This window comes from Triticum dicoccoides, chromosome 2B, assembly GCF_002162155.2.
Source record: "Triticum dicoccoides isolate Atlit2015 ecotype Zavitan chromosome 2B, WEW_v2.0, whole genome shotgun sequence".
Lineage (NCBI taxonomy): Eukaryota > Viridiplantae > Streptophyta > Magnoliopsida > Poales > Poaceae > Triticum > Triticum dicoccoides.
Genome location: NC_041383.1, coordinates 206,833,754 through 206,844,760, shown reverse-complemented (window position 1 = coordinate 206,844,760; position 11,007 = coordinate 206,833,754). Strand labels below are relative to the sequence as shown.

Genomic DNA, 11,007 nt, shown 5'->3' with positions numbered 1-11,007 from the left:
AGAAGATCTGAACCGTTGATACGATTTAGTACCGAGCCCAGGTAATTAACTGCACTTGATGCAGCCGGCCACCTCTTACATCACGTCAGATAAGGAAACGCCCCCCCAAATTTCTCGTTGCTTCAGCCGGTCACCTCTTCCCTTTGGCAAACTATGCATGCACGTGCAACGCACGTCTTTGCAGTGGCATGTCGGGGCGACAACCCCAGAAGCGGTACCAGTTGAGTGCGCAAGGCGTGTTGGAGTAGTTGACGTCAGGGTGGCAGCCGCGAGAGCTTTGCAGCTTCGACGACATGGACTTCGTGTCGTGTGGGTTGCAACTAACACAGGCGTATGGAATACTTGTCACTTCATCACTACAGGAGAGTGCCCTATGACTTCTTTCCCGCATGTGATGGAAGGGCGGCTTGTTCGGCAAAGAGAGTCCCCCAGCTAGTGTGTGTTTGTGTGGTTGGCGTTTGTTTGTTGGTTCATTCAGCGGCACACCATGCAGAGTGGTGCTTACGGTGTTCTGGAGTAGGCTTGGCCCTTATATTAACCGGACAATCTTCTGCTTAATTAATGAAACATCAAAGCTTTTGCTTCGTGTTTGAATTTACTTGTACTCTACTCATTTACTCAATTAAAATTCAGATATATCTAATGTGTTTTTTTTACCAATAAACACAAAGGATAACACTCATGTATGTTTTCAAAATCCACCCAAGATAAAATCAAAATTAAGAAGCAAGACCATAGAGAAATAGACCTACAAAGTACAATTTTCAGTGAATCATGTTCATAACTTTAATCCAAATTCATTGCCAAGCCTTTGAAATAATATAAAGGAACCATCTACTGAACTGATGGTTATACATCATACCAAATTCTAGATCAAACCATCAATAACACCAGAGGAATAATCCTATAATCTGGCTTCAAATAAGAGCATCCACTTAATTTAGTTACATTTTTGTAACAGTATAAGTGAAGATAGAAGGGAAAACATTATTTCTAAATTTAAACATATTTACATGCTATACTTTATTTGATATAAAGAGAGGAAATATACAACATGAGATGGAGTAGTGGAGCGGAGCGCCCGTCAATCTATGGTAGGCAAGTGAATGATGCGGTTCCACAACTGTTATTCACTGGTGGCCTTGGCCAAACGAAGGAGATGCACCTGGTGGACGTGCCTCCTCTCAGAACTCTCCCGTTCGACGCTCGCTGTGTCAAATAGTCGAGGAATTGCACAGGGCGCTCCAATCTTGCACGCGATCAGAGCTCCAAATAGTCAAGAAATTGCACAGGGTAACTTGTTAGTATATCAACAAAGAAACTAATGATGCTACACCAACTCTGCTCTGCTGTAGCAAATGTGCAAGCTTACACAAGTGCAAATATTATTCACAGATTACTATGATTTCACATTAAAAATATAGAGACAAGGCCCTAAACATGCATGATACAGACGTCCGAAAGTTGGCTCCGTCCCACAAGCTCGGACAATTTAACGAAGGAACATTACCATCTTATGCAAACCTTGTGGAGACCTTTGTATATTTAATGCTTTATTTGATCAATATGCTTAATCATTGCTCGCTGGATGCATTCTTCTGCTTTTATTCTCAAACTGATCAGGTGGAAGTTGTCGGACCAAATATTCAAAATCTCCTTCTGCTTCTTAAGCAATTATAACCTTCAAGGTGGACGATCAACAATTCAGAGCAGTCAACTGCAGTAACTTCAACAAAATTGACAAAACAAACAACATAAATGAAGTAAAATAGCTAGAGTCACACACAGAAAAATCAGGGAGGTAAAATCCCTACAGTTGAGAGGAAAGGCCCCACAAAACATTGAAAGTTGCAAATTTAGCAGAGAATGTAGAAGCATGCTTTATATTGTCTGAGAGAACACAACATCCATATATCTTTTAATAAATATCACAGTCGGATTGTAAACAGATTACCTTGCTAGTTGCAAAGCCTCCTTCAGTACCATCTTTATACTATTATTTAGTAAGACTCCCTAATTTAATTATCCTAATAGAACAGCTCATCATTGTATGCATAATATGTACATAAATTAGAAAAAAAACAATATTAGAGATGAGTAATATGTCCTAATATAATAAGGTGGATTGGCATGTATGGAAAACAAACATGTGTTGTCCCTCCAAGACATCTCTGCACACAACATTCTTGGTGCTTTTTCCAGTGGGATGAATAAACTATGTGTAGACATGCAGAAATTATTATCACCTACCAACCGCCGGCATGTAAAAATACAAAGCAATAACTCATTTGCAATAACAAGTACAGCCTTGATCCTGAGCCCATAGTTATTTAGCATCACCAACAATTTGCAATAACAAGTACAGTCTTGGTCATGTTGTATTTTTATTAGAACAACATTTCAATTTGAAGGAGGTAATAATACACAGCATATACAACAGACAGTACTTGGGGATACCAACTTATAAGCATAACACTAACTGTCACTGTTCAATCAATTATTAAACTAAGAGTGTATCATGAACTCACGAAGTGCTGACAAAGGGGGTTACAGGACAATCGTAGGTCCCCAGTCTTTGATTTCGTCTATCTTTTCACTGCTGATCAACATCTCAGTTTAGTCAAATTATTCCTTTTGAAGTCATGGGACATGCTAAGCAGATCATTCCAATTAATTTGCTTTTTTGAGAATCTATTCATTACCATTAGAGATGAAAACTACTTCTGATCGCATTTTGCAAAATAAAAAGGTAAAGGACTCAAAGCTGTTGTGATTAGATCTCAATCTCTGGAAGAGTTTATCTGACAACCTGCAGAAAACTACATAATCTGAAACCTAATTATTCAGTGACCGTGAGCCGATGCATTTTTACAAAAAGAAAAAACATATAAGCAAGTTTTATGGAATTGTATATATTGTATATACAACATGGGCAAGTTGATTGAACACTGTTAAGAAAAAACTTGCTGCCAACTACAGATTGTTCAGGCACAAGAGTAGAACATCTAGTCTTCACCTTCGATGGCAACACACCTTTGAGAATCTGATTACGTAGAATAGAGTACACACAATAGGAAAATGATCACAATTATCTCTCTTGCAATTAACAAAAGTATCTAATTTCAAAAACTAATGACCAGTCCAAAAAGACATACAAATTATCAGAAAGTCATCACCAATCAGATAGAACAGAGAAATGAATTGGTCATGCAGCAGACCCTCATTGGAGAAAAGAAAATACAACTCACTGGGAGATGATTATGCTGAAAAGAAAACATGCCTGAGAGGAAGAGTATCACATACCATGCAGAAGCTGCTCTTATTGGCAATGAATATGGCTCTAGGTCCAAAACAGATGTGTAATCTCCACTTTGTTTATATGAAAGGTTTCGGACAGTACTAAAAAGACAATCACATCAGGCAGCATCCATAGAATAAAGTTTTCTAGAAAGAATGTAGACCAATTTTATAACAAGAGCAATAGCACCAGTATGTAGTGTTTAAAATTCATTTAAAGAAAGCACACCAACAAGACTTCACTGGATCAGCTAGTAAGAAACCCTTACAATCCTTGTTTCATGAAGACCATATTCTTAACATAAATAGGGAATGATATGATATATTGCTCTGGATTTGTCAACAGAAGAAACAATATGGAGCAGGAAATGTTAACTATCACAACTACGTATGTCGGTAGCAAACATTGATATGAAATAGATGTATACTGTCCAACATTTGGTATCTTATAAACTGGTCCAAAGTTTTAATAGAACGAAGACGCAGGAAGCTTCTCATAAAACAATCAATCAAGCTGCTTGTAGTAGCTAGCTAGCTAGCTTGTACGTACAGAGTGTGTCTATATCCTTCCAATTAATTGATCTAATGCTCTATAACCAACATAGATAATAATTGAATTGGCAAGGGAATTATTCACGGACAGGGCCGGGCCAACAATATCAGAGGCCCTGTGCCCAGAATTTAAAACGGGGCCTATCTTTTGGTGGCGGAGCTACAAAGAAAAAAAATTAGGTGGACTAAACTGAATGAGAGACCCGATTATTTTTCCCAAATCATATATAGTAGTATTTCTGTAATTTGCAAAAAAGTAGTAGTATTTCAGTAGTAATAGTAAATACTCAGTACATTTTGTTCCATTGATTACGAGATAAGCAGATTCATCCTTGCAACAAGGCCAGCTCGTGGGTGCCTAGGAAAACAGAAGAGAACTAAGGGTTAAAGCCAACCATGGTGCACTGTAATCACTTGATGAAAGGCAGCAAGCCATTTGATAAATGGCAGTAAAATAGCAGGGGAAGTACACTGAAATTTGGACAGCATATAAACTAAAATTTAGACTGCATATGCACTGAAATTTGGATAACACCAAAACTGAATATTTGGACAACAGAACACTGAAATTTGGACAACACATACACTGAATTTTTGGACCACAAAACACTGAAATTTGGACAGCACATACACTAAATTTGCATATCAAGAAGAATGAATATTGGACATCAACAATATGAATCACTGTGCTACTCGTACGTCATCAACAAGACTGAATCTTTGTCAAGGATGGCTCACCGGGAGGAGGGGATCTAAGTGGCTCGCCGTATTGGCTTCCAGGTGCTTAAGGTGCACAAAGATATAGGGCTTGAGGATGTATCCTCCTCTGCTGCGGAGAGGTTACCTGTTTTGGCGAGAGGAACTGACGAACTATCGCCGTGTCAACCTTCGTCGGCGCCCGGGGGCGTGCTGCCACGGCCCGGACCCCCTGCGGCGGAGGTGCCGCTCGGACGCCGGCGTCGGTCGGGGGCGTGCTGCAGCCTATGCTCACGGCGGCGTGTCAGCCCCAGGAAAGCGGAGGGTGTCGGGGGCGTGAAGGGGCTGAGCGGCTGGCGAGCAGGCGCGGCGGCGGGGCCGAGCAGGCACGGAGGCGGGGGGTTGAGCCTTTGGCCAGAAGGGGCAGCCGCGCGGCGGCGGGGGGTCGAGCACCTGGCCAGAAGGGGCGGCGGCGGGGGTCGAGCGGTTGGTGAAAAACCACAAAACTGACCCTTTCCACGAAGTTCAACATAAAATGGCCCTATTTTAGAAAAAAATCATGATGCCCGGGCCTGGGACGCCGTGCTAGACAGCATGACACCCTGGTCAAGGGCGCCATGTGGGTTAGTATTGACTGTCAGCTGGGCCGGCCTAGAAAGCATGACGCCCCAGTTAATGGCGCCATGAACAAGAGCATCACGCCCCAGACGGTGGCGCCATGCACACGCTTAAGTTTTGAGGCATCGAAGGAGCCGGCGTGCTAGTTTGGTAACTCTGTCCTAGGACACTAGGCCGGCCGGTACAGTAGCTAGAGCAGAAAAAGATCGGCCTAACTAGTTACAAGGCAGCTGCTAATTCATTTGCAACGAGACGGAGATGGACTTGTTGAATGGGATGGAATGGATCTCTCCGTTTCCACTTCCGAGCCGTAATCCACGCACACCTCTTTTCTCTAGGATAAATCACAAAATGATCAACTCTTTCTCCCCGAAAATAACACCAGTTAGATTTTATCCTACGGAAAGAGAGGCGTGCGTGGATTACGGCTCGGAAGTGGAAACGGAGAGGTCCATAAGACGAATGGGTCGAAAGATAATACCTCGGGAACTATTTTTCTAGGAAAAATTAATTGAAGAGATTAATTAGTGCATAAGGTGAAAAGGCTACATGGACGGCTGCAAACCGAACCGTGCATGAAGTCACCTCACATGCCTTCATCATGAGTTACAAAGCAGTTTCTTTTTCTATGGACTGTTCAGCTGTCTTTACGTGGAAACGGAGGAAGTCTTTTTCTACCTCCGTGGCCGTAGGATGAATCAGACCAATTGGCTCCTCTTTGCAAACTGAATGATGACATGGCATGGTGTTGATGTGGACAATATACATGTTGAGAGAATTGGTAGTAGTGGGGATCAACTTATTAAGAATATAAGATTTGCGCTGACGACCATCCTTGTTGTTTCGGCTGTCTCCGTGTCTACGTTTACCCGCCAAACGGACTGCATAAAGGATTTTCTAGTTTTGTAGTGGGATTTATTACAGATTGATAATGTGACTAATTGTTCATTTCAGGTTTATGGTTTGGTTTTTATTTAATATAATGAAAAATATTTCCTCCGTTTAAGTGACCACCCGTTAATTATTGATCAATCTAAATGACTTTTCCTCCGTTTCAAAATGTGATGGATACCTTTTTTTAGGGGAAAGGTGCATATTTGATCAATCTAAATGACATATTTGACTTTTGAAAAACCAAAAAAAATGCACTACAATGTAAAATGGATGTACTACTGGCTGACTATCCTTAATTTGTAATTTATAAGTTACTAAAATGGATGGACTAGACTTGACAGGTTGGAAAGAAAATGCACTTCTCCCTCCGTCTATGTGTGTAATGCATTCTCACCCAAAAAATTGCACTTAATAGAAAATAGAAAATGGATGGACTAATGGGTGATTGTATTCTCTATGTGTGTAATGCTGGACTAGATTAGCTAGCTACTCCTACTACTACATTTTTTGTGCTGCAGGTCGTGCTAAGTGGCAAGTGGTGCTACACTAGAGTAGCTAGCTACTCCTACTCCTACTCGATCGAGCACACAGCACAGTCTATATGCAATGCAAGCTGGAGTCTAATCATGCAGAGAATGGGGTTGCACCGATTGTTTTGCAGTTTTGCTGCACACCAAGTGGTACTAGTAGCTAGCTTTTCCATTCCATTCCATCCCATTCAACAAGTCCATCTCCGTCTCGTTGCAAATGAATTAGCGTCTGCCTTGTAACTAGTTAGGCCGATCTCTTTCTGCTCTAGCTACTGTACCGGCCGGCCTAGTGTCCTAGGACAGAGTTATCAACTAGCACGCCGGCTCCTTCGATGCCTCAAAACTTAAGTGCGTGCATGGCGCCACCGTCTGGGGCGTGATGCTCTTGTTCATGGCGCCATTAACTGAGGCGTCATGCTTCCTAGGCCGGCCCAGCGGGCAGTCAATACTAACCCACATGGCGCCCTTGAACAGGGTGTCATGCTGTCTAGCACGGCGCCCTAGGCCCGGGCGTCATGCTAAAGGGGCCATTTTATGAATTTTTTTTAAAATAGGGCCATTTTGTGTTGAACTTCGTGGAAAGGGTCAGTTTTGTGGTTTTTCACGAGCGGTTGCGAGAAGGGCGTGCGGGTGCGTGCGGGTGGCGAGAAGGGCGTGCGTGCGCGTGGCGAGAAGGGGAGTTTAGCGAGGGGGAGTTTTCGTTAACGATAGTTTTCGTTAACAATTTAGGCCTTTAGATCGTTGATTAGATGGCTAATATGCTCAGTTGGATCTGCCCTCTCATGCTTTTGTAGTGGTAGTAGATAAATAAGGAAAACGCCTCCAAATCTCTCGTTTCAGGAGAGATAACCACGGAGAAAAATAGTATTAGTACTCCCGAATTACTCATCCCCGAAAAATCCTCCTATGAATCCCCACTGATCCGAGTCCTTTCTACGGATTTCTTTCTCCATGGCTCCAGCTTCAAATCACCGATTTTATGCCCGTCGTTATTCGCAGCAGCGCAGCCCATGCCTGTCACGGTGGCTTACTCGCGCCGCTCCCCTTGTGAAGTGCAGCGGAGTGAGGGAGGTGCGTGACATCGACAGATTCTAGTCGACGTTCTTGGTCAGCAGTCAGGGAGCGGCGGTTGAGATGGTATGTGCGTAGATGTTCATTCCATTTCAGCAGTGTTGCCATTCATCTTTAGTTTTGATGACTTCATTTTACGCTTTCGTGTTTAGCCTTCGACAGTATGTATGCCTGGAAAATTTGCTGATCTCTGTGACGATCTGAATGAGGACCAAATAAAACCTGTGCATGAGATGGACTTAGGGTCATTGCTTAATGTACCCTCCATGTCAATCCGTCGCATTCTTCTCGAGTCCCTTGCAGATGGTTACAGTGAAAGGGATAGAAACTTTACAGTAGGTGAGCACGTGGTTCCAATCTGTATTTGAGATGTGGAATGCATCTTAGGTTTGCCAAACCAAGGTGAGAAGATAACAATTAGTAAAAATTGAGCAGACCCAAAGGTGTTTGCGTTGTACAAGGGCGATAAGGCGATCACTTTCACTCACTTAGAAAAACATATACGGAATGGTGTAGCCGATGAACACTTCATTAGAATGTTTGTCTTGTATGCAATTGGGACAGTTTTGGCACCATGCTCAAAGGAATATGTTAGCAGCCACTACTTAGAAGTTGTTGCAGACATTTCAAAGATGAAAAAAATACAACTGGGCAGAGTTCACACTGGAATATTTGCTAACTAACTTGGCAGAATTCAAGAAAAACAAAAGATGAGGCCTAGTAGGTAACTTGGCACTTCTACAGGTAATTTTCATTCTTTTTATATTCCTTGGTTTATTGCTTGAGTTGTGTGATTTGCTAACTCATGTAAGTTCTATATCTCCGATGATCAGGTTTGGTACTTTGAACATTTTCAAGCACATGGAGATGACTTTGCTTATGATCACCATGAGCATCCATTGATTAAAAACTGGGACCAACAGGAATGTGACAAGCGGATGGTTTTAGACGCAAAAAATAAAATGGATGATGCAAAGGTTATTAAGAATCTTATACATATATTTTGTATTATGACTGTGATAACAATGTAATAGTGGGTTGCATGGTTTAGGTGGTCATGTGTTTGCGTGTCAATTATGCTGATACACATTTCACTTGCGACCCAATTGTTGATGGTATTATTGAGGAATCACCCAAAGAAACAAATAATGGTTGCTTTGATGATGAAAAGAAGCATATAGACTTGGATGGGTTAGATTACGATGCTAATTGTGATTTAGGGCATCAAACAATAAGTAACTCCAATTCAGTGCTAAATTTAATCTTAAATTTTCGATGTACTTAGTCATGTGTCTCTAGGACAACCTTGAAGGTGGAGAAGCAAACTTTGAAGTTAGGCTGAGAGTGGTAGAGGAGCGAACTAGATTGGTACCCAAATTGTATTCCAAAATGCAGGTTAGTCTTGTGCATTTTTAGAATTACTTTTTCATGTGTAAGAGTTTACTTACTAGTATTTATTGAATTAGGCCATTGAAAGGATGCTTGGTTACAATCATGGCTTATCACTTGATTATGATATGGACATGAGGAGCGGGAATCCTTCTCTACAAGACCAGTTGAGCTTGATACCCAGTATCACACACAAACTAGATGCATGCATTCTTTTAATATTTGGATTGTTTTTATCAGCTATGGCCCACTTTACTGACTATAATTGCACATAGCAGAATGTGATGGCACAACTCACTGGAAAAAGAGGACCAATGGTTAGTGATGTGTTGCCGCACAATTCACATGAAACTAAAAAGATGAGAATGCAGTGCAAAGAAGAAATGAGTAACATTGTATCTCCTCTGAAGAAGAAAGCTGACTCGCACGCTTCAACTGCAGTTGGCATGGCAAAAACGAGGGTGAATCGAATGGCAAGCAGTACTGGTAAACCAAACACATTACAATGCACTGATGGAAGGAAAGCACATGGCACATCTATTGAGGAGGTTAAAAGTGTTGATTTGTTTTCACTTGAAACATCTCCCAAAAATGCTAAAATGTCCATCCCAACACCTCTTGAGAAGGTAGAAAGTATTGCCAATCTTGAATTGTCCAGCCCAACATTTCTTGAAGGGGTTAAAAGTATTGAAATGTTCTCAAGTGAAACACTTCTCAAAGACAAGGTTAAAAGTAGTGAAGAGAATGAAGTTTCCAGTCCAACACTTGTTGATAAGATTAAAAGTAGGACGCACAGGAAACGCAACAAAATATGTTCATCGCCATATGTTAGTCAAAAAGCAGGGCAAAATTTGTTCCCGACAACATCCACGTAGGTATGTTATTAGATAGTGAAATAGTTGCAGTTTTATGGATTTTTTTATTAATTGATGGATTTAAGTGACTTGGAAGTTGCTGCCATCAAGTTTGTACAAAAACAGCTTGTGCTAGATGCTGAAAGGGTCATTGTTTGTATTGGACAAATTGAGCTAATCTGCTCCATTTAGAAGACCTTGATTGACTTCACCTTTACTTCCATGAAAATCATCATTTTGCCTTCTTTTATTTTGCTCATCAGTTAGAGTTTTCTTCCATCTAAGAAAATCTTCAGTTGAACCTGATGCTTCATAAAAAAAATTCTTTTCATCTGAAAGGATACTTGACTTGGCATTCCATGTCCATCTAGTCAGCACACAACTATGTGGGATGAGTGCGTCATGTTTAATCAGAACTAACATAACATGACAATAAGGTATTCCTTCACGTTCAAATTTTAGGCAGTTGCACTTAATATTTGCAAGTGTCTCCTCATCATCACATTCGACAAAGCGGACACTTGTGTACTCTCTGGCACTAACAATGTACTTTATGCAATTTTCATTTTCCAATATCTCAACAATCTCATAATTTGACGACCTTTCAATCTCCTTCTGAACCAACTGAAAATTTGCTAGAGTGAAGCACTTCTCTGCATCCATTTCCAAAGGTTTATGGTCTGTAATGAGCACCGGCAAAGATTGTGAAGCTACGCAATCCAATTCATACTCATTTCTTCTGATACGTTTAACACAGCGAAAGGAATGTTCTTCCATATCTGCTAATGTCATTTTTCTGTTCATGTGAGTATGCAATTGGGAATTTAGGCTTTCACTGCGCTGATTACTCTGTGCACCCAAAAAGTATTTGTTCGTGACATAACTAGCTGCCCACAGTTTTTGGATTTTGTACATCCTTGACATCCACTTGTAACTTTTCTTACCCTCACCAATCTTGTGTGCCTCAACAAATTTTTTCCATCTGCGAACAAACTGACTTGGCGTGGTTGCTTTATATATTAGCTCCCTAAAATCAGGTATCATACAATGATGAATAAAGCGAGTCATATTCCTCTCCATGTGCCAAGTACACAATCGATGTATGC

At 41.2% G+C, this 11,007-nt stretch overlaps 1 long non-coding RNA gene across 3 annotated transcripts; it reads right to left on the bottom strand.

Moving 5' to 3' along the window:
• Positions 1–803: 803 nt before the first annotated feature.
• LOC119363105 lies at positions 804–5,023 on the bottom strand. Of its 3 annotated transcripts, none has more exons than XR_005173762.1 (3): positions 4,694–5,023; positions 1,511–4,207; positions 804–1,266 (listed from the first exon to the last, which is right to left on the bottom strand). It is a non-coding gene; the product is annotated as an uncharacterized LOC119363105 (long non-coding RNA). The 3 variants fall into 3 exon arrangements; XR_005173761.1 differs by lacking the exon at positions 804–1,266 and having other exon boundaries at positions 1,326–3,399; positions 4,144–4,207; XR_005173760.1 differs by lacking the exon at positions 804–1,266 and having other exon boundaries at positions 1,326–4,207.
• Positions 5,024–11,007: the final 5,984 nt, after the last annotated feature.